The sequence below is a fragment of the Dreissena polymorpha genome, chromosome 5, assembly GCF_020536995.1.
Source record: "Dreissena polymorpha isolate Duluth1 chromosome 5, UMN_Dpol_1.0, whole genome shotgun sequence".
NCBI classification, from domain to species: Eukaryota; Metazoa; Mollusca; class Bivalvia; order Myida; family Dreissenidae; genus Dreissena; species Dreissena polymorpha.
Window position 1 is genome coordinate 116478570 of NC_068359.1, and position 20969 is coordinate 116499538.

The 20969-nt window shown below is 38.0% G+C and overlaps 1 long non-coding RNA gene across 1 annotated transcript; it reads left to right on the top strand.

Annotated features, from left to right (window-relative positions):
* The first annotated feature begins 4719 nt into the window (after positions 1 to 4719).
* LOC127832549 (uncharacterized) lies at positions 4720 to 20302 on the top strand. Its single transcript, XR_008026953.1, has 4 exons — positions 4720 to 4771; positions 10440 to 10673; positions 12415 to 15345; positions 15499 to 20302. It is a non-coding gene; the product is annotated as an uncharacterized LOC127832549 (long non-coding RNA).
* The last annotated feature ends 667 nt before the right edge of the window (positions 20303 to 20969 follow it).

Here is a 20969-nt window from a genome sequence, read left to right on the forward strand (position 1 = left end):
TACACCATCAAATCCCAATACTTTGTGGATCCAACAGTCGCCGGGAATCTTTGTCCCTTTTTCGACTGATCCTTTACCAGCGACCTCTGGTATTCAAAGTGAGGCTGCTGACTTGATCTCTGAGAGACCTAACTCACCAGCTATATCTTTGATGGTGCCGGAAAACGATTCTCTCATGATAGAAGCGAATGAATCTATTATTCCTTCTCCTATATCCACCGGTTTCAATCAATCCAATGCTCCCGCAGATGGTTCGATTGAGGCGGGTTCGGAGTCTAATGAGGCCGAACTTTATTATTTGGCCTCCATCAATCAGGTATACGATCTTATGTTCAATACCTTAGATGAGGACTTCTGCCCCCGCCCTTCCTTGTCTCTCACAGGATCTGCAGTTGCCGTTACAGAACAGGTGGCACGCAGACGAGAGCCCGGCAGGATAAGTAAGGCTACTTCCCGAGTGGATCTACGCCTTCCTATTGGCTCTTCCACAATGGCTGTTTTCCAGTCACTTGAACCAGCCAATAAGCCTTCGCCATCTCCATGGAAAGGCCCTAAGGAGCTGACAGAGCCTAAACAGATGGACGGCGGGAAAAGTTATAAGGACCCGGTACCAGATCCTGCTACCGGTTTGGACCTTTCCAAACTTCCGGTTCCTGATGCTGACATTAGTAAGCTGTCACTTACAATGCCTTCATCATCTACCCATACATCAGTCCCTCTTTCCCTGTTGGAAAATTGGGAGCTGAGAGAACGCCGTTCCATAGGTCTGGCTAACCAGCTAGATCTCATGGCAGCCACAGCCTTAGACTTGGTTTGGGAGCTCTCTGATTCAATCCCAGAGGAGCTCCGGGCCTTGTTGATACATCTTTCACGTACTACGCAGTGTTTATCTCACAATGCTGCGTCTTCTATGTCTGAGATGTTAAGGCTTCGGAGAGACCTCATCCTCTCTTCCTTGCCCAATAATTTCCTTTTGGAAACAGGCGTAAACTCCCTTCGAACTGCTCCACTAACAGCAGAGTCTCTTTTCGGAGGGAGGATACAGTCGGCACTTACTGCTGATCGTGAAGATCAGATACATGCCTCCTTAGCTAGGAGCAACTCTGGCCAGCTCCCTGTGGTTTTCAAGCGCCCTGCTTCTAAGCCCCCAGGAGCCCCACCAGCCAAGAACGCTAAAAGGGACAGTTTCCCTACTAAGCGTCCGTCTGCTCCACGTCAGCCCACTAATAGGCCTCCTTTTCAAAACAGAACAACTTCCTATCGGAAGCCTTCTGTAAAACAAAATTGGAGTAAGGGCAAACCCAATGCGGACAAGAAGTCATTTAATCCTTCTTCCGGCAAGGGTGGACCTCCTAAAGGTCAGCCCTAGGTCATACCCCTTTTCTACCGCCACAACCTCTGATGCCGGAGGTACCAGTCGGGGCCAGACTTATGCACTTCGCAAATCGATGGCTCCAAATAACTTCGGACGCGTGGGTTCATTCTCTTGTCACACAAGGCCTCACTTTTCAATTCGAAAAAAGGCCCCCACTCTCTCGCGTCCCAATAGATCTGGTATCTCCGCATCCACAACTTCCAGACTCCATTCTCGGACTCCTGGAAAAACAGGCGGTAGAAAGGGTTCACGACCCTTGTTCTCCAGGACTTTACAGTCGCCTTTTCCTTGTTCAAAAGAAAAGCGGCTCCTGGAGACCAGTCATAGACTTAAAAGTGTTCAACACGTTTCTAGTCAAACCTACTTTCAAGATGGAGACTCCTGCCTTCATTCGGCGCTCCATCAAACCCATGCAATGGGGGGTTTCCTTGGACCTGGAAGATGCATACTTCCATGTTCCTATCCATCCCAACTACCGGAAGTACCTGCGCTTCTCCTTTCGAGGCCAGGTCTACCAGTTTCGGGCGATGCCCTTTGGATTGGCCACGGCTCCACGAGTTTCACCAAACTCATGGCCGCAGTGAGCGCACACCTCCGATTACACGGGGTTCAACTGCTTCAGTATTTCGACGATTGGCTCTTACACCAGCTCGATCGTCAACTGCTTCTGCTACACCTAGAGTTCTCTTGGAAGGAGCTCCTCTCTTTAGGACTCCTTCTCAATGTAGCCAAGTCAGACCTCATTCCCTGTCAGGATTTCATATTCGTGGGAATGAATTTTCTGACCCACATCAATCGGGTCAGGGTCTCACCGCAACGTATATCAGACCTCCTTTTGAAGGTCAGATGGGTGCTGTCCCAATCTCATATCACAGCTCAAGATTTCCTCTCACTCAACGGTATCCTGAGCTCTGTAGCAGACTTCGTGCAGTTGGGACGTCTCTTCCTACGTCCTCTTCAGCACTATCTCTCAGCTCGATGGAAATGGTCTCCAAACAATCTGCTTACACAGATTCCCATCCTTCCGTCCTTAGTCCCCCACCTTCAATGGTGGCTAGACGAGGAGACCCTGTTGGCAGGAGTACCGCTTCTTCCCCGCAACCGTCTTTACATCTCATAACAGATGCGAGCATGGAAGGTTATGGCGCTCACCTGGAACCCCGCAGCCTGACATTATCAGGATTGTGGTCTCCTCAGGAGTCTCTCCTGCACATAAACAATCTCGAAATGCGAGCAGTCTTTCTAGCTGTTTCTCAATTCCAATCACATCTTCGGGACTCCTGTGTGATGGTATCGACAGACAACACATCAGTCGTGGCTTACATCCAGAAACAAGGCGGGACACACTCTCACTCCCTGTATCTGGAAACAATGAAATTACTTGTTCTTTGCAAGAGCCTAAACGTCTCTCTCTTGTCCAAACACATACCAGGTCGTCTCAACGCTCTGGCGGACGGTTTGTCTCGCAAACACCAGTTACTTCCATCGGAGTGGACACTTCATCAGGAAGTGGCCAATCAGATATTCCTCACATTCGGTTATCCACTGGTCGACCTGTTTGCGACCAGAGACAACCACAGACTTCCTCTGTATGTGAGTCCAGTGTACGAACCAGCAGCGTGGGCGGTAGACGCGCTTTCGTTCGATTGGGATCAACTGGACGCTTACGCTTATCCCCCACCCATTCTAATTCCCCAAATCTTAGGGAAAATCAGGGTGAGCTCTTGCCGGATCCTCCTGATAGCCCCTTGGTGGCCCAGGAGATCCTGGTTCAACGACCTTCTCGGTCTCCTGTGCGAATTTCCCAGGGAACTCCCGCACAGGTCAGATCTCCTATCTCAGAGAGGCAGACTTCACATAGATCCAGACATGTTCCACTTACACGTCTGGCCGTTATCAGGCAATCCCTGCAGAAGAAACGCTTTTCTGTCAGGGCTTCAACGCTCGTTGCCTCTGCAAGGAGAAAGTCCACCAGAGCAGTCTATGATGCTCGCTGGAAACTCTTCTCTAATTGGTGTGTTCGAGGGAAAATTGATGCCCTCAATCCCTCTGCTAGACGCATAGCGGATTTTCTAATCTATCTCTTTGATGATAAGAAACTTTCTCTTAGCTCCATCAAAGGATACAGATCTGTGCTTTCGCATACCTTGGCTTTTCGTAAGTCATCACAAGTCTGTGCTGACCCAGCCATTTCGGAACTGATCCGAGCCATGGAACTTAAACGTCCTGTGTCTCGTTCTCTTACCCCCAAATGGGATTTGGCTTGTGTTCTTGGATCGCTTATTAAAGCTCCCTATGAACCCCTTAATCAGGCTTCTTTACAGTTCCTAACCTGGAAGACCGTTTTCCTTCTTACCATGGCTTCATCCAAACGTAGAAGTGAAATTCATGCTCTTTCTATCGAAGAAAGCCATCTTCGTTTTGATTCCTCCGATGGCTCTGTCACCTTGTTGTGTCAGCCAGGATTCCTTGCTAAAAATCAACTCCCCTCTATGGCTTCTAAACCCTTCAAGGTCCCAAGTCTTTCTAGAACTTGTGGTAATGAAGATGAAGATAGACTCCTCTGCCCTGTCAGGTCTTTGAAGTTCTATCTTAGTAGAGTTCAGTCTATTCGAGGTTCTCGTAAGAGACTCTTCATTCCCTTAAAAGGGGGGGGGGGGCGATGTGTCTGCGGCTTCTATTTCCCGTTGGGTAGCCTCGACTATAAAAAGGGCTTACTCTTCTCTTTCTTCAAGGGATTCATCCCTTTTTAAGATTAGACCGCATGAATTACGAGCAATGTCGGCTTCGTGGGCATATATTAATCATACCCCACTCTCTGACGTGCTTCAAGCTGCTTTCTGGAGGAATCAGACTACTTTTTCATCTTTTTATCTTCGTTCTCTGGAGTGCCAACAGGACAACTTGTATTTGTTGGGCCCCCTTGTGGTTGCACAAACGGTAGTATCTTCTACGGCATAGGTATATTACGCTTATCCGTGAATTAAGTTAATACCGTAATAACGAAGATTAGCTGAGAACCCGAGATATGGGTTCCGCTGTGATGGGGAGATTTTCGCGAACCTTCCCGCCTCAGCTGCAAATTCAGCATATGATATCAGGTAACGTAATTAAGCTATTAAAACAAATTTTTCTAGTAAAATTCATTTTAATTAGTAATTACTTACCTGATATCGGTAAGTCCCACCTCCCACCCCGCTCTTCGTCTAATATTTCATATTTTTTATTGGAATAAGAGTGGATTATGGGTATTGTCCCGTTTTGGTTGTGCGGCTACACGGCACTAAATGTGACCACTCTGTCCTACTAGACGGGTTTCTGAAAAGTGTGGGATTCCTCGGACGAAAAATTCGGATAAATTACGATCCTATCGGAGTAAATAGCATATGATATCAGGTAAGTAATTACTAATTAAAATGAATTTTACTAGAAAAATTTGTTTCAATATTGTTCTTTATGCATAATTAGAGATAAAAATAATGGAAATCTTTATACTCACTCCAAAAATAGGAACATTTTGAATAACATAGTTGAAAACTACAATTTGATGGCATAATACTTCGTGCACGGGCTCCGCATGTTGAACACAATACTTTGCAATCAATGAAAAACTTACAAACGAACAAAAAACTATACAGAAACTAGTAGTTGATGGCAAAGACATTACAAATAGAAGTCAAATTCTAGAAGAACGCATATTTTTTAAACGATCTATAAACAAAAATGTTGAAAATAACACCCTCTTAAGAAATACACATCATGCTTTAATTGAAGAGGAACACACAATAATTTGATGTGCCTGCACTTCCAGCTTGTTAAGTGAACAATCAATCGTGTCACATGTTATCTCACATGATGACTCGAATAAACAGCCTCAGACAATGAACAGGAGCAAAATTTAAGTGTACAATTTCGAGTATTGAAAGTCTCATTCTTTAATCAACCATAATCTAATCTAGAAGTAAAAGTGCCACTTTTGCCTTTCATAGATAAACTTTCAAAAGGACTTTTCGGCACTACAACCATGGATCAGGTCAATTTCCTTGCTGATCACATGAATAAACTAACCATTTATAAGAATGGACAACTGTATGTCAGGTATTAAATATAACATGCTACAAAACAAATTTATTGACTGTGGATTGCAATCAACATCCTCAAATATGCACCAAGTCATTGATTATGTTACAAGTATTCTTATGGATCAAATAAGAGAAACCAGTAGCATACATGATGAATTAGAAGAATTTAAGTTAGGAGTTCCAGATTTAATCAATGGAAAGACATGTACTCAATGAATGATTTTCTGTTTGCAAGAAATGAATCAAGCTTGTTTGTAACTTTAAAACTTCTAATTTTATAACTGAAAGATCCTTTGCATTTATACAAGGTTGAGTCTTTTCCTGTACCTATAAATGCTACATCTCATGATCTGTAGATGAAACTCAAATATTAAATCTCCCTGCTTTCTTATTGATAACTAATGAGTGGCTAGACCCAATTAAACTGAATGTGTAGGGTCCAGCCTCAAGTATTGTAAAAATAATTTTGCCTAATTACTTCTTCATGTTGTATATTGGCAATCTTTGCAAATGACAAAATCAAGCAATTATATGCGTAATTTCAGGTATGTTAAAAATGCCATTACACCTACAGCAAACACAACTATATTTAAAACACTATGAATACATGTATACATATCCAGGTGACATCAAATTAACAAAACCAAATTATTTTGTTTGCCTATTAAAAGTTTTTAAGACTTGTTACTTGAAAAAGAACAAGGGCTGTTTGTAAAACATGCATGCCCCCCATATGGGCTGTCAGTTGTAGTGGCAGCCATTGTGTGAATACGTTTTGGGCCTGAGGCGAAGCCCCTAGGCCATAGTACTCATACCGATTTTTGAGATGAGCTGACTTGGCTGGCTGCCAAAACAACCACGAATGAATGAATTTGGAAAAGTCCGATTTACCACTTGGCGGTCATTCATGCGCAATCAAAGAAGAGGGACCTATACAAACAAATAGGTCCCTGCAAAGAAGTTCTCAATAACCCGCATTGTGAATACAGAACATCACTATATAACATGACAGTGTCATAAAACGTGTAAAAAATATTGAAGCAAAATTCCTAAGCATTGGGTAAGGCATAGTTTTTATTATTGTTTGCATATTCATGCGAGAATAAGTTCCTCACTTGACCGTCTAGGCCGAAAATATACGAGTGTCTACGGAGACAGTAAGAAGAATTTTTTATGATACATTTTTATGGTATTAGCACTCTAATGAACTTCGTGCAATATCTCCTTCTTTCGTACATATCGGTCAATCCGAACGTTATCCGGGAATGTGCAGAAAACTACGAATATTCTATAAATACGCTATGAAATACTAAATGTAGGATCCGCTAAATACAAAGACAACAAATATGGCCGACATAGTACCTGACAGATTGGTCGTTTAAAGAAAAAGCAATTTGCTATATTGAAAGAGAAAGATTAATAAAAGTGTTATTATTGTTCATATTAATGTGACTGGAGTTAATGATAAACGTCAACTAATGCATGGCAGTGTTGATATTTATGGAAAAAAACCGATTCCTGGAAATACGATGTCAAACGCTTGAAAATTATGACCACTGTAAAGAATAACGTTTAGAACCCGTGTCACTTACAACATTTTATATTGTTGGTGAGAAGTAAAAGGGGATAAAGTGGATTTATGCTTGTGTGATGACTGTAGCCATGTGAACGGGTTATCGTACGGCAAAACCCATCACGTAAAGAAGAGTCTTCAACTTTTCAAGAAAGGAATGCCTTGTTTTGCTATCAACACAAAGCTCGGAACAGGAAGGTACATAGATTTTGCTTTTTTTTTTCAATTATAACAGTTTCATTATTCATAATTGGAGTAAAGTAGATTTTGTAGGAAAAGTGCACCCTGTCAGTGATTTTTACCACATAATCAGGCTCATATTAGCTTTCATTTTGAAAAAGAAAATGTGCCATGTAAGGAAAAAGTTGTGTTGTAAATGCATGGAAATCAAGGACAGCATATTTGAATTTTATGACCGAGTATTGATGTTTTCCTCAAACAAACAACAAAAAAGTATATTATCTCCCAAATACAAAAATTACTATTCTGAAAATGATATACTTTTTGTGTGATCACCTAAATTATGTATTATGGTTATTCAAATTAAAATGCTGCATATTTATTATCTTTTCAGCAATGATCAACAACATTGGTGGTCCAGGAACGGTTAATTACTTTTTTTCAACACTGTATGTTCCAATGATCAATTAAACTTAAAGAAAATGGAAATACATGCGGAAAGGACGTTCATTCATCAAGTTTCAACTATCTCCTTTATAGCAGACAGGCTTATAAGATGGAAACGAAGTAGATATTTCACTGATTTATGTGATTGTTAATGTAGAACCAATGTTTTAAGTCCATGCCACACACAGTTGAAAACTACAATTAAAATGAACTTAAAGCTTAATCAGCAATTTCCTATTACTTATTAAGCTTGAAGTTTAAATAAATCATTACAAACATAAATTCAATTCATGAAAGGAACAGTTTTGTTTTAGAAAATCAACAAAACAATGTCCATTCCCAGTTTGATGGCTTATTCCAAATTCAAATAATACAGTGTACTTATAATACCTTTGGAATTGGTTGCAAAACATGTCTAATTATTGCGATGGCGCTCATTTCATTAAAGTCCCCTAATGTGTTCCATAAAAAATTACATAGTAGCTTACTGTATAAATTTGCACCAACATGTTAAACCTGGTCAAACTTGTTTACAAAATAGTCATCTGCCATATTTTGTATGGTGATTTTATGCATTTGTGACTAGCACATTTACCTTACACCTAACACAAAAAACATGTATGTTTCCGGTTACACGCTCAAAACAATGAGGGTCAGTAGGTTGGGATTTTTTTTATTTGGTTCGAAAATGTTCGGAATTATTAGATGTTCGTACTCGTATTGTACCAACATGTTTCAAATAATTCAAATGAAAGTTACGCACTAAACAAATCAAGATATTACAGATACAGTGAAAACTCGCTATTAAGACCACTTGTGGGACTTTTCAAAAGTGGTCTTAATAGCGAGGTGGTCTTAATTCTGAGTTTTCATGAATTTGATGGACATATAATTACAACAACGTAAATATTCACTGAACTTTTATCTGTTTGCATACAATATAACAGTCATCCGTTTATACATTGTATTTATACATTGTACAAAGATAGTATTTCAAGTTGTTCATTAAAGAAGTGTAAATACATGTATATGTACTTTTCATCAAGATCCTTGATGTTTACTTAACGAATGAGTCAATTGTCGTCTGCTTAGCATTTTGTCGAATAAAAGTCGAGATTTTCTTTTTAGAATAGCTTGAACCCGAGTCTTTCGATTGCCGAATAAATCGTCGTTGAGATTTCCCATCACTTGCGTCGATCAAATCAATCTTTTCTTTTAAACACAACTCTTTCCGTTTTCGCTTATCCATTTTGAATAACGATATGGTATAAAAGTCGGTTTTTATATCCATCACGAACAAAACCGTGTTACTCAAATATCCTAACTGTTAAATTATTCGCCGTAATAAATCTTTAAAGTGTGTACCAAACAACTAACAATTTACCCATCAAAGACTCAATAATAATAATAGCTAATTGTCAATCAAGGGTTAAAAATTATAACAAGTGCCGAAAATCTAACACCTGTGTCGCAAATCGATGCCAAAAACCGTTGTCGTTAATTGTGGTTAATTGGGTCAGAATGGCTTCGTACACAAGCCCGATAGTACCACAACATCAGATCAAGTAAGGTGTGAAAATTACTGGTCGTTTGGCGGGTGTCAATTAAGAACAATATCGATAATTGGTACTGATTAAAGTGGTCGTAATAGCGGATTAGCGGGTTGGTCGGATTAGTGAGTGTAACGACCATTGAAATATAGAAGGAACAAATCGGGACTGAAAAATGGTGGTCGACTTAGCGAGTTGGTCGGAATACCGAGGTGGTCGTAAAGAGAGTTTTCACTGTACTGACCTTCTTGTGATAATCAAGTACTGTTTCACACTGGAGGTTACCGCACAAAACAAATCAAGATATTACAGATACTGACCTTCTTGTGATAATCAAGTACTGTTTCACACTGGAGGTTACGATTGCATTTAATAAAACACGGAAACATTTACATTTAAATGAATGCAGAGCTGTCAAACTTCGCATCGAGGGAACGATTGGTTTTTATAATTAAATAATAAAAAAAACTACCGAAAATTAAATTACAATAATTTGAAATAATGTTTAAAATGTATTAACATTTTAAAACAAGTCAGGTTGTATTAGATATAAACATGACTCTGCCTCGTCATTTAATTTTTTCCCCTACCCTGAATTCCAAAATGGTGGAAGATAATGGCAGCTCTGCCTTCTTGTCAAGCCACTACGCTTGAGGAGACGGCCATTTTCAAAGATAGCGGCGTGGTTTAAACTTCAGGCCTTTTGAGATATACATAGGGACCAAATAGTGTCAAACAATATCGTTGTTGTCCACTCGCGATTTTTTAAATAAAAGAATTGCAGTCAGGGGTAAACTCTGACGGTCGATCGGGTAACCGGAAATAAACATAATTTTTCGTTAGGCCTTATACAATTAACTCTCCATAAAAACAGCTCGAAATGACTAATCTTAACCCTTTTTCACTCCATTTTTAGCTCATCTGAGCACAACATACTCATGGTGAGCTATTGTGATCGCCATTTGTCCGTCGTGCATCATGCAACGTCAACATTTACCTTGTTTACACTCTAGAGGCTACATTTATTGTCCATTCTTAATGAAACTTGTCTGCGGGTCTGTCTGTCCCAAAATGCTGCGTCGCGTGAACCTCCAAAATGCTTGAGCTAAAGACATGCAACTTAACAGGAATATTGGTCAGCATGTTGTATTTCCTTCAAGTCATGCACACCATTACTGACAGCTGTTGTAATTTTGCCTATAACTCAATATGTATGTAATCATGTTATACAGGATGAAGAAAAGCGCGACATCCTGGTAGGAAAGTCGAAAACTCCGACAAAGATAAGATCAATTTACATACAGGATGAAACGGTGGACAGAGTAAAAGTGGCTTTGTGGAGAAACACTAACAAAGATGTCAGAACTGGGGATCACGTCAAAATCACTGATTTGACAATACACACTTACCAAACAAAGTACACAACTGAAACCAGCTTCAATTCTACCTACACAACTTCAGTTACTGTAAGTAAACATTTTGACTGCATACGCAGAACACCATGACAAGTTGCCTATTTTTGTGCCCCCCCCCCCCCCAAACAAAAAAGCCCTTGTCCATCTGTTTGCTGTCCTTCCGTGCGTCTGAAAAAAGTTTGTGTCATGCATATCTACACAAGTATAAGACCTTCACCCTTGAAACTTCATAAGATTATTGCTTAAAATGTAAATTTGTGCACCTGTGGTTTTCCATTTGATTTCAATTTCTTAAAGCAGAGTTATGGCTCTCGACTTAGTAAAATTATACTTAAAAAAGTTTGCGCATATCTATAAAAGTATAAGACCTACAGTCTTGAGACTTCAAGAAAGAAAAGACCTACAGTCACTGTCTTGAAACTTCTTAGCATTATTGCTCACTATGTGAAGTTGTGCATCTGAGGTTTTTTAGTTTTGTTTCAATTGGTAAATCAGAGTTGTAACCCCTGACTTAGTAGAATTATTCTTAAAGGAGTTTCTTCCTACAGTCCCGAAACTTAATAGGCTTGTTGCTCATCATGTGAAGATTCGCACCGTGTAACATTTATGGCCCTTGGTTAATTTATGTTGCTTTTAATTTGAGAGACTTAAGACTTGTAAGATTTTTGCTAATCATGTAAATAATAAGCTGTGAAGGGGGGCACCCGTGTCCTATGGACACTTTTCAAGTCTATGTCAAGTCAATGCTAAGAGTCACCTGTTGTTATTGACTTTAACTTTGATAAACATGGTTTGTCTTCATTATTTAAGACTAACATCTATGGAGAAAGGCCTTAAATATAAGCTGAATATGACTTAAACATATAAATCACATAAGCCTGTCTTGTTTGTCTCTTTTCAAATGAAAGTCTTTGGCCCCTATTAGGGACCGCGAGAGCTAAAAATAGAAAAAGCTTTAAAAAATCTTCCTCTCATGAACTTCTGTAGCATCTTTATAACGTCCTTTCTCGATAGATGTTCATCAAACTTGGTCTGTAGCACCATTATAATGCTCCTCTATCAAGTTTAATCAAGGAATTTTGTAAGTGCCACGTAAAAGGAGGCTTTTCCCAAATTCAAACATATTCCCCTAATCCAGGTAAGAGACTCGATCATTGATATGTTTAATGCCAGTGACAGACAAATTGCCTTAAAAGCTGATGTTGAAGGCCTACTAAAGGTATCTTGTTCCTGAGTAAAAGTATGTTCTATTTAGGTTTTCCCCAAATTCTAGATTTCACAACACATTCCTTCCCATTTGAAAGGATCCATCCAGTACCTTCCCCAAAATTTTTAGAAATCCCCGAGTTGCTCTGTCTAGACATAAAAATTAATTAGTATTCTTAATGAAAAATCAATCTGATTCTTCGCAAGGTTATTACGATTTAATTTAATTCAATTTAAGAAGCGTTCGTCACTGTGTGGCTGACTTTAGATCACTTGCCTCTCACAGATGTAGGTTCCATCCTCGCTCTGGGAGTTGAATTTTTCAATTGGCAAAGCCATCCAGCTGGCTTACAGAAGGTCGATGGTTCCACCCAGGTGCCCACTCATGATTAAAAATGCTCGAGGGGGCACCTTGGCTCTTTCTCCACCATGACAAGCGGGAAAAGGCGCCATATAGCCATTAAACGTGTCGGTTCGACGTTAAAACAAACAAACAACTTCTATTGTTTTGTTAATGTCTGATGCTGCCTTATCCTTGAAAGGTAATGTTTGTATTGCCATATGAAGTATTTCCTTATTTTTCCAGAAAGTCGAACAACCAACTGTACATGTGACGGTTACAGTAATTGGTGCTTCTGTACAAGATGACGTTACAGAACTTCTCCTCGATGATGACTCTGTGAGGGCAATTCCTTCACAATTATTAATGGCTGCCCTTCCACAAGAACTTGAAGAAGACTTGGATCCAGAATCTTTCTTTGCAGAGCAAAAAACAAACTTAAGGCTGCAATTAAAAGGATCGGAAGTACTTTCAGTGAAACTTCAGTAAACTGTTATACATATACATGACATTATTCAGCATTCCTAGTTTTCCTTGTTTTTCCTAGTGTTTTTTTTTATATAAATCTCCTACTTTTTCATACTTTTTACAACAAGCTCCTACTTCTCCTAGTTATGCCTCCCTTCGAAGAAGGGGGATATTGCTTTGCACATGTTGGTGTGTTGGTCTGTCGGTCCGTCCACCACATGATTGTCTGATGATAACTCAAGAACGCTTAGGCCTAGGATCATGAAACTTCATAGGTACATTGATCATGACTGGCAGATGACCCCTATTGATTTTGAGGTCAATGGTCACAGGTGAAGGTCATAGTGACTGGAAATAGAAAAATGGTTTCCGGATGATAACTCCAGAATGCTTACGCCTAGGATCATGAAACGGAATAGGGACATTGGTCATGACCAGCAGATGACCCCTACTGATTTTCAGGTCAATAGGTCAAAGGTCAAGGTCACAGTGACCTGAAACAGTAAAATGGTTGACTGGAAATAGGAAAATGGTTTCCGGATGATAACTCAAGAACGCTTACGCCTGGGATCATGAAACTTCACAGGGGCATTGATCATGACTGGCAGATGACTCTTATTGATTTTCAGGTCACTAGGTCAAAGGTCACAGTGAAATGAGGCAGTAAAATGGTTGACTGGAAATAGGAAAATGGTTTCCGGATGATAACTTAAGAAGGCTAACGCCTGGTATCATGAAACCATCACCACCTCCACCACCACCACAGTGACAAAAAACGTATTCACACAATGGCTGCCACTACAACTGACAGCCCATATGGGGGGCATGCATGTTTTACGAACAGCCCTTGTTCTTTTTCAAGTAACAAGTCTTAAAAACTTTTAATGGGCAAAAAAATAATTTGGTTTTGTTAATTTGATGTCACCTGGATACGTATACATGTATTCATAGTGTTTTAAATATAGTTGTGTTTGCTATAGGTATAATCGGTTTTTTTAACATACCTGAAATTACGAATGTATTGCTTGATTTTGTCATTTGCAAAGATTGCCAATATTCAACATGAAGAAGTAATTAGGCAAAATTATTTTTTACAATACTTGAGGCTGAACCCTACACATTCAGTTAATTGGGTCTAGCCACTCATTAGTTATCAATAAGAAAGCAGGGAGATTTAATATTTGAGTTTCATCTACAGATCATGAGATGTAGCATTTATAGGTACAGGAAAAGACTCGACCTTATATAAATGCAAAGGATCTTTCAGTTATAAATTACAATGTTTTAAAGTTACAAACAAGCTTGATTCATTTCTTGCAAACAGAAAATCATTCATTGAGTACATGTCTTTCCATTGATTAAATCTGGAACTCCTAACTTAAATTCTTCTAATTTATCATGTATGCTACTGGTTTCTCTTATTTGATCCATAAGAATACTTGTAACATAATCAATGACTTCGTGCATATTTGAGGATGTTGATTGCAATCCAAAGTCAATAAATTTGTTTGGTAGCAAGTTATATTTAATACCTGACATACAGTTGTCCATTCTTATAAATGGTTAGTTTATTCATGTGATCAGCAAGAAAATTGACATGATCCATTGGTGTAGTGCCGAAAAGTCCTTTTGAAAGTTTATCTATGAAAGGCAAAAGTGCACTTTTACTTCTAGATTAGATTATGGTTGATTAAAGAATGAGACTTTCAATACTCGAAATTGTACACTTAATTTTTGCTCCTGTTCATTGTCTGAGGCTGTTTATTCGAGTCATCATGTGAGATAACATGTGGCACGATTGATTGTTCACTTAACAAGCTGGAAGTGCAGGCACATCAAATTATTGTGTGTTCCTCTTCAATTAAAGCATGATGTGTATTTCTTAAGAGGGTGTTATTTTCAACATTTTTGATTATAGATCGTTTAAAAAATATGCGTTCTTCTAGTATTTGACTTCTATTTGTAATGTCTTTGCCATCAACTACTAGTTTCTGTATAGTTTTTTGTTCGTTTGTAAGTTGTTCATTGTTTGCAAAGTATTTTGTATTGTTTTCATTGTGTTCAACATGCTGTGCCCGTGCACGAAGTATTATGCCATCAAATTGTAGTTTTCAACTATGTTATTCAAAATGTTCCTATTTTTGGAGTGAGTGTAAAGATTTCCATTATTTTTATCTCTAATAATGCGTTAAGAACAATATTGAAATCACCTCCAACTAAAATGTTTTTATGTCCCCCACTATAGTAGTGGGGGACATATTGTTTTTGCCCTGTCTGTTGGTTGGTTGGTCTGTTGGTTTGCGCCAACTTTAACATTTGCAATAACTTTTGCAATATTGAAGATAGCAACTTGATATTTGGCATGCATATGTATCTCATGGAGCTGCACATTTTGAGTGGTGAAAGGTCAAGGTCATCCTTCAAGGTCAAAGGTCAAATATATGGGTCAAAATCGCTCATTTAATGTACACTTTTGCAATATTTCAATATTTAAGATAGCAACTTGATATTTGGCATGCTCATGGAGCTGCACATTTTGAGTGGTGAAAGGTCAAGGTCAAGGTCATCCTTCAAGGTCAAAGGTCAAATATATGGGTCAAAATCGCTCATTTAATGTACACTTTTGCAATATTTCAATATTCAAGATAGCAACTTGATATTTGGCATGCATGTGTATCTCATGGAGCTGCACATTTTGAGTGGTGAAAGGTCAAGGTCAATTGTCATCCTTCAAGGTCAGAGGTCAAATATATGTGGCCAAAATCGCTCATTTGATGAGTACTTTTGCAATATTGAAGATAGCAACTGGATATTTGGCATGCATGTGTATCTTATGGAGCTGCACATTTTGAGTGGTGAAAGGTCAAGGTCATCCTTCAAGGTCAAATATATGGGTCAAAATTGCTCATGTAATGTCACTTCTGCAATATTGAAGCTAGCAATTTTATATTTGACATGCATGTGTATCTCATGGAGCTGCACATTTTGAGTGGTGAAGGGTCAAGGTCATCCTCCAAGGTCAAACGTCATATACGGGGACATAGTGTTTCACAAACACATCTTGTTATCTGTGTTATTTATTTTATTGGAATGTAATGTTTCATAAAATTTGGATTCATCTATATTCAGGCCGTAAACGTTTATTAATGTTAATTGTGTTTCGTGTATTATTATCCCCCGCCAGAGGCGGAGGGATATTGTTTTGGCGTTGTCCGTCCGTCCAGCTGTCCGTCCGGCCGGCACTTTTGTGTCCGGGGCCATATCTTGGAAGTGCTTTGGCGGATTTCATTGAAACTTGGTATGTGTATATATATGCATAACAGGATGATGCACGCCAAATGGCATTGTATACCATCTATCTGTTAAAAACAGAGTTATGGCCCTTTGTATCTTGAAAAAATGCTTTTTACTATAGGTACTTTTGTGTCCGGAGCCATATCTTGGAAGTGCTTTGGCGGTTTTCATTGAAACTTGGTAAGAGTATATATATGGATAAGAGGATGATGCACGCCAAATGGCATTGTACACCATCTGTTAATAACGGAGTTATGGCCCTTCGTATCTTGAAAAAATGCATTTGTTTGCGTGTCGGCAGCCATATCTTGGAAGTGCTTTGGCGGATTTCATTGAAACTTGGAATGAGTATATATATTGATAAGATAATAATGCACGCCAAATGGCATTGTACATTATCTGTTAATAATGGAGTTATGGCCCTTTGTATCTTGAAAAAAATGCTTTTTTGAGTGTCAAATATAACACTTTTGTGTCCAGCAGCATATTGGCGGGGGATATCAATTCAATGAATTTGCTTGTTATATCTATACTTGCTTGTCTGCCAATCATTATTTCTTTCAAGTTATCCACTGTTATTCCTGTATTACTTTTGATCAGTAAAGTGATGCCTTGTTTATTTGTATGTTGTCCGCTAAGATAAATATCTCCGTCCCATGCACTTTTCAATGTTTGTGCGAAGGTACGTGTGATGTGATTTTCCTGTAAAAGACTTTTTTTCGTCTAACCATTTGAAAATTTAAGTGTGTTTGTCTTTGTTATTTAGCCCTTTTACATTTAGAGTACATATGTTAATATTCATACAAAAGGAGGAGAAATACATGCCACTTTTCTTGTTTCTAACATTTTAAAATCATTTTATAGAGCTAGATTATTTGTTAATACTAAATTATGCAAAATTATATTACGCTTTGACGTTAAAAACAATAACCTTCCATGTCCTACAGGTTGTTGATACATTCTGTGCATTAAATTGATCTACGTACTTGTTCATTTATTACAATGGTATTGGTAACTATACCCTGCCTTCATTTAAATTGATCTCGATACCATTTTTTAAACATTTCATTATCATTAACACTTTGCTTTCCGCGTGGTAAGACCTCCATTGTTAAATGAATGAATAATTTAGTGAATTAGTTAAATGTGTTTATATATCGTTCCAAATTATTTTTATAACACTTGTTAGTGATGCTTTCAGATCCCGAACTTTTGTTTTTTTGCATTTCTTGAAGAGCTAGTCCACATTCATATTCAGTTAGTAATCCGTCACATACTTCTTTTTCCTCTTAATTTAAAGCATGATGTGTTTTTTTTTACAGAGGGTGTTATTTTCGACATTCTTTCGTTTATAGAGTGTTTCAAAATATAGGCTTGTTCTATTATTTGCACAATATTCATATTCAGTTTGTAATCCTTCACATACTTGTTATTCCTCTTCCTTTAAAGCATGATGTGTTATTTTACAGAGGTTGTTATTTTCGACATTCTTTCGTTTATAGTGTTTCGAAAAATAGGCTTCTTCTATTATTTGACTTTTATTTGTTATGTCTTTGCCATTAACCACTAGTCTAAGTATAGTTTTGTGTTTGCTTCTACGTATAAAATGTTTGCACAGTATTTTGTATTGTTTTCATTGTGTTCAACATGCTGTGCCCGTGCTCGAAGTATTATGCCATTGAGGTGTGTGTGATAAATTCTTTCTATTATAATTTTTTTTTGTAAGAATTTCCTTCTTCAATGGAGGTGGTATAATTTGTGTTTCTTTTATGCATCTGTTTTTCAAGTGCTTCAATGACTTTTATGGCTTCATTTTCAAGTTAGTGTTGTTTTTTTTTAAGCTTACCTGAGCACAACGTGCTCATGGTGAGCTTTTGTGATCGCCTTTTGTGCGTCGTCTGTCGTGCAGCGTCAACATTTACCTTGTTAACACTAGAGGTCACATTTATTGTCCAATCTTCATGAAACTTGGTCCGAACATGTGTCCCATTAATATCTTGGACGAGTTCGAAAATGCTTCTTGTTGTTGAAAAAACTGGGTGCCAGGGGGCGTGGCAGTTTTCCTAATATGGCTATTGTAAAACCTTGTTAAGTCTCTAGAAGATACATTGTTTGTCCAATCATCGTGAAACTTGGTCGGAACATGTGTCCCAATAAAATCTTTGACAAGTTCAAAAATGGTTCCGGTTGGAAGAAAAACATGGCCGCCAGGGGGCGGGGCAGTTTTCCTATTATGGCTATAGTAAAACTTGTTCACACTGTAGAAGTCAAATTTATTGTCAAATCTTCATGAAACTTAGTCAGAACATTTGTTCTAATGATATCTTGGACGAGTTCGAATATGGTTCCCGTTGGTTGAAAAACATGGCTGCCAGGTGGCGTGGCAGTTTTTCCTTAAATGGCTACAGTAAAACCTTGTTAACACTCTAGAAGTCACATTTTTAGTCCGTCAGAGCATGTTTCCCAATAAAATCTTAAACGAGTTCAAAAATGGTTCCAGTTGAATGAAAAACATGGCCGCCAGTGGTCGTGGCAGTTTTCCTTATATAGCTTTAGTGTATAGTAAAACCTTTTAAACACTCTAGAAGTCACATTTATTGTCCAATCTTCATGAAACTTAGTCAGAACATTTCTTCAGACCATATCTCGGATGAGTTTGAAAATGGTTCTGGTCTGTTGAAAAACATGGCTGCCAGGGGGCGGGCCAGTTTTCCTTACATGGCTGTAGTAAAACCTTGTTATAACACTAGAAGTCACATTTGTGGTCCAATGCCTATGAAACTTGGTCAGAATATGTGTACTAATGATATCTTGGCTCAGATCGAAAATGGTTGAGGTCCGTTTAAAAACATGGCCGCAAGGGGGCGTGGCATTTTTCCTTATATGGCTATTTAGTAATGTTAACACTAGAAGTCACAATAATTATCCAATCTTTATGAAACTTGATCAGAACATTTGTTCTAACAATAGCTCAGCTGAGTTTGAAAATGGTTATGATTCGTTGAAAAATATTGCCGCCCGGGGGGGGGGCAGTTGTCTTTATATGGCTTTAGTGAAAACTTGTTGACGCTATATTAGCCTCATTTATTGGCCAATCTACATGAAACTTGGTCAAAACATTATTTTGTCCCAATGAAATCTTAGCGAAGATTGAAACTGGGTCATATTAGCTTAAAAACTAGATCACTAGGTCAAAATGTTGAAAGTCACTTTTTTGGTCTAATCTTCATGAATCAGCTTGCATTTGTCCAGAATAGTCTAGTTCCTTTTGCTCTCAGGTGAGCGCCTTAGGGCCTAACGGCCCTCTTGTTTTAAATGACGTGCATCTTATTGTTGTGTTAAGTATCTTGCCTTTAATTATTTCCCATAAGGTGTTTGGATTTGCATCTTTGTTATCTTAAACTGTATTGGTTATTACCTGTTATATTTGTGTTTGATATTGTGTATCTTTTCAGAAGCTATTATTTACTTTTAAAGTACCTTGGGCCTCTTTCAGGTTGTAGTTCATGCAGTAAAAGTTCAACTATCGAGTGATCAGTCATAAATCCTGGTTTTATGTTGCATGTGTCGATAATGTTGCAAATAGACACGCATATTTAAAAAAATCTTATCTCCAAAATATTGCTGGTTTTGTGTTTGAGTGCCAGGTGAATTTTCTTTCATTATGATTAACTGTATGCCATATGTCTATCAAATTGTAGTTTTCAATTATGTTATTCAAAATGTTCCTTTTTTTGGAGTGAGTATAAAGATTTCCATTTCTTTTATCTCTAATAATGGGTTAAGAACAATATTGAAATCCTCTCCGACTATAATGTTCTTATCTTGGTTATTTATTATAACATTTGGATTCATCTATGTTCGGACCGTAAACGTTCATTAATGTTAATTGTGTTTCGTGTATTTTTATATCTATACTTGCTTGTCTGCCAATCATTATTTCGTTCAAGTAATCCACTGTTATTCCTGTATGACTTTTACTCAGACAAATGATGCCTTGTTTATTTGTATGTTGTCCGCTAAGATAAATATCTCCGTCCCAACCACTTTTCAATGTTTTTGCTAAGGTATGTTTTAGGTGACTTTCCTGTATAAAAATGACATATATTACTTTTTTTTTGTCTAACCATTTGAAACTTTTAGTGCATTTGTCTTTGTTATTTAGCCCTTGTACATTTACAGTACATATGTTAATACTCGCACAAAAGGACGAGAATTGCATGATACCATTCTTGTTTCAAACATTTTAAAATCATTTTGTAGAGCTAGATTATTAGTTAATAGTTAATTATGTCAAGTTATATTAAGCTTTGATGTTAAAAACAATAACCTTCCATGTTCTACAGGTTGTTGATACATTGTGTTCATTAAATTTATCTCAGCACCAAGTACTTGTTCATTTATTACGATGGTATTGGTAACTTTGCCCTGCCTTCAGATTGATCTCAAAACCATTTTCAAACATTTCATTATCATTAGCACTTTTCTTTCAAAATGCCATCATTGTCATTATATTGACTGAAAATAGTCTACCAGTCACACATAACTTAATTAATATCTCCCTTTTTAGCTCGACTTTTAGAACAAAACAAGAGCTATTGTCATAGCCAGGTAGTCGGCGTCCGCGCTTGTTTAGTTGTCTGTAAATGTCAATTTCTGCAAAGACTATCAAAGATATCCTCTTCACACTTACAATACTTGCTCAATTTAGCCTGTTAAGTCCATACTGACAAGGCTGGTTACCATGTGACCTATATTTATGGAATTATCTGCCCTTGTTTTGACTTAGTACATAGAAATATTGGCAAATTCTCAACAAAAAACTTAATTTTCTCAAACATTGTCCAACCTTTCAACTTGACAGTAAGCACACTTATATAATATGATGACATGCAACTTCTGACAAAAGCACATAAATTTATCCTTCATATTTTACTAGTTATTACCGACTTACAATTTCTCAAACACAATCGAAGCTTTCAACTTCGAAGTCTATGCACTTGTAGAATATCAACACCTTCATCTACTGACAACAGAAG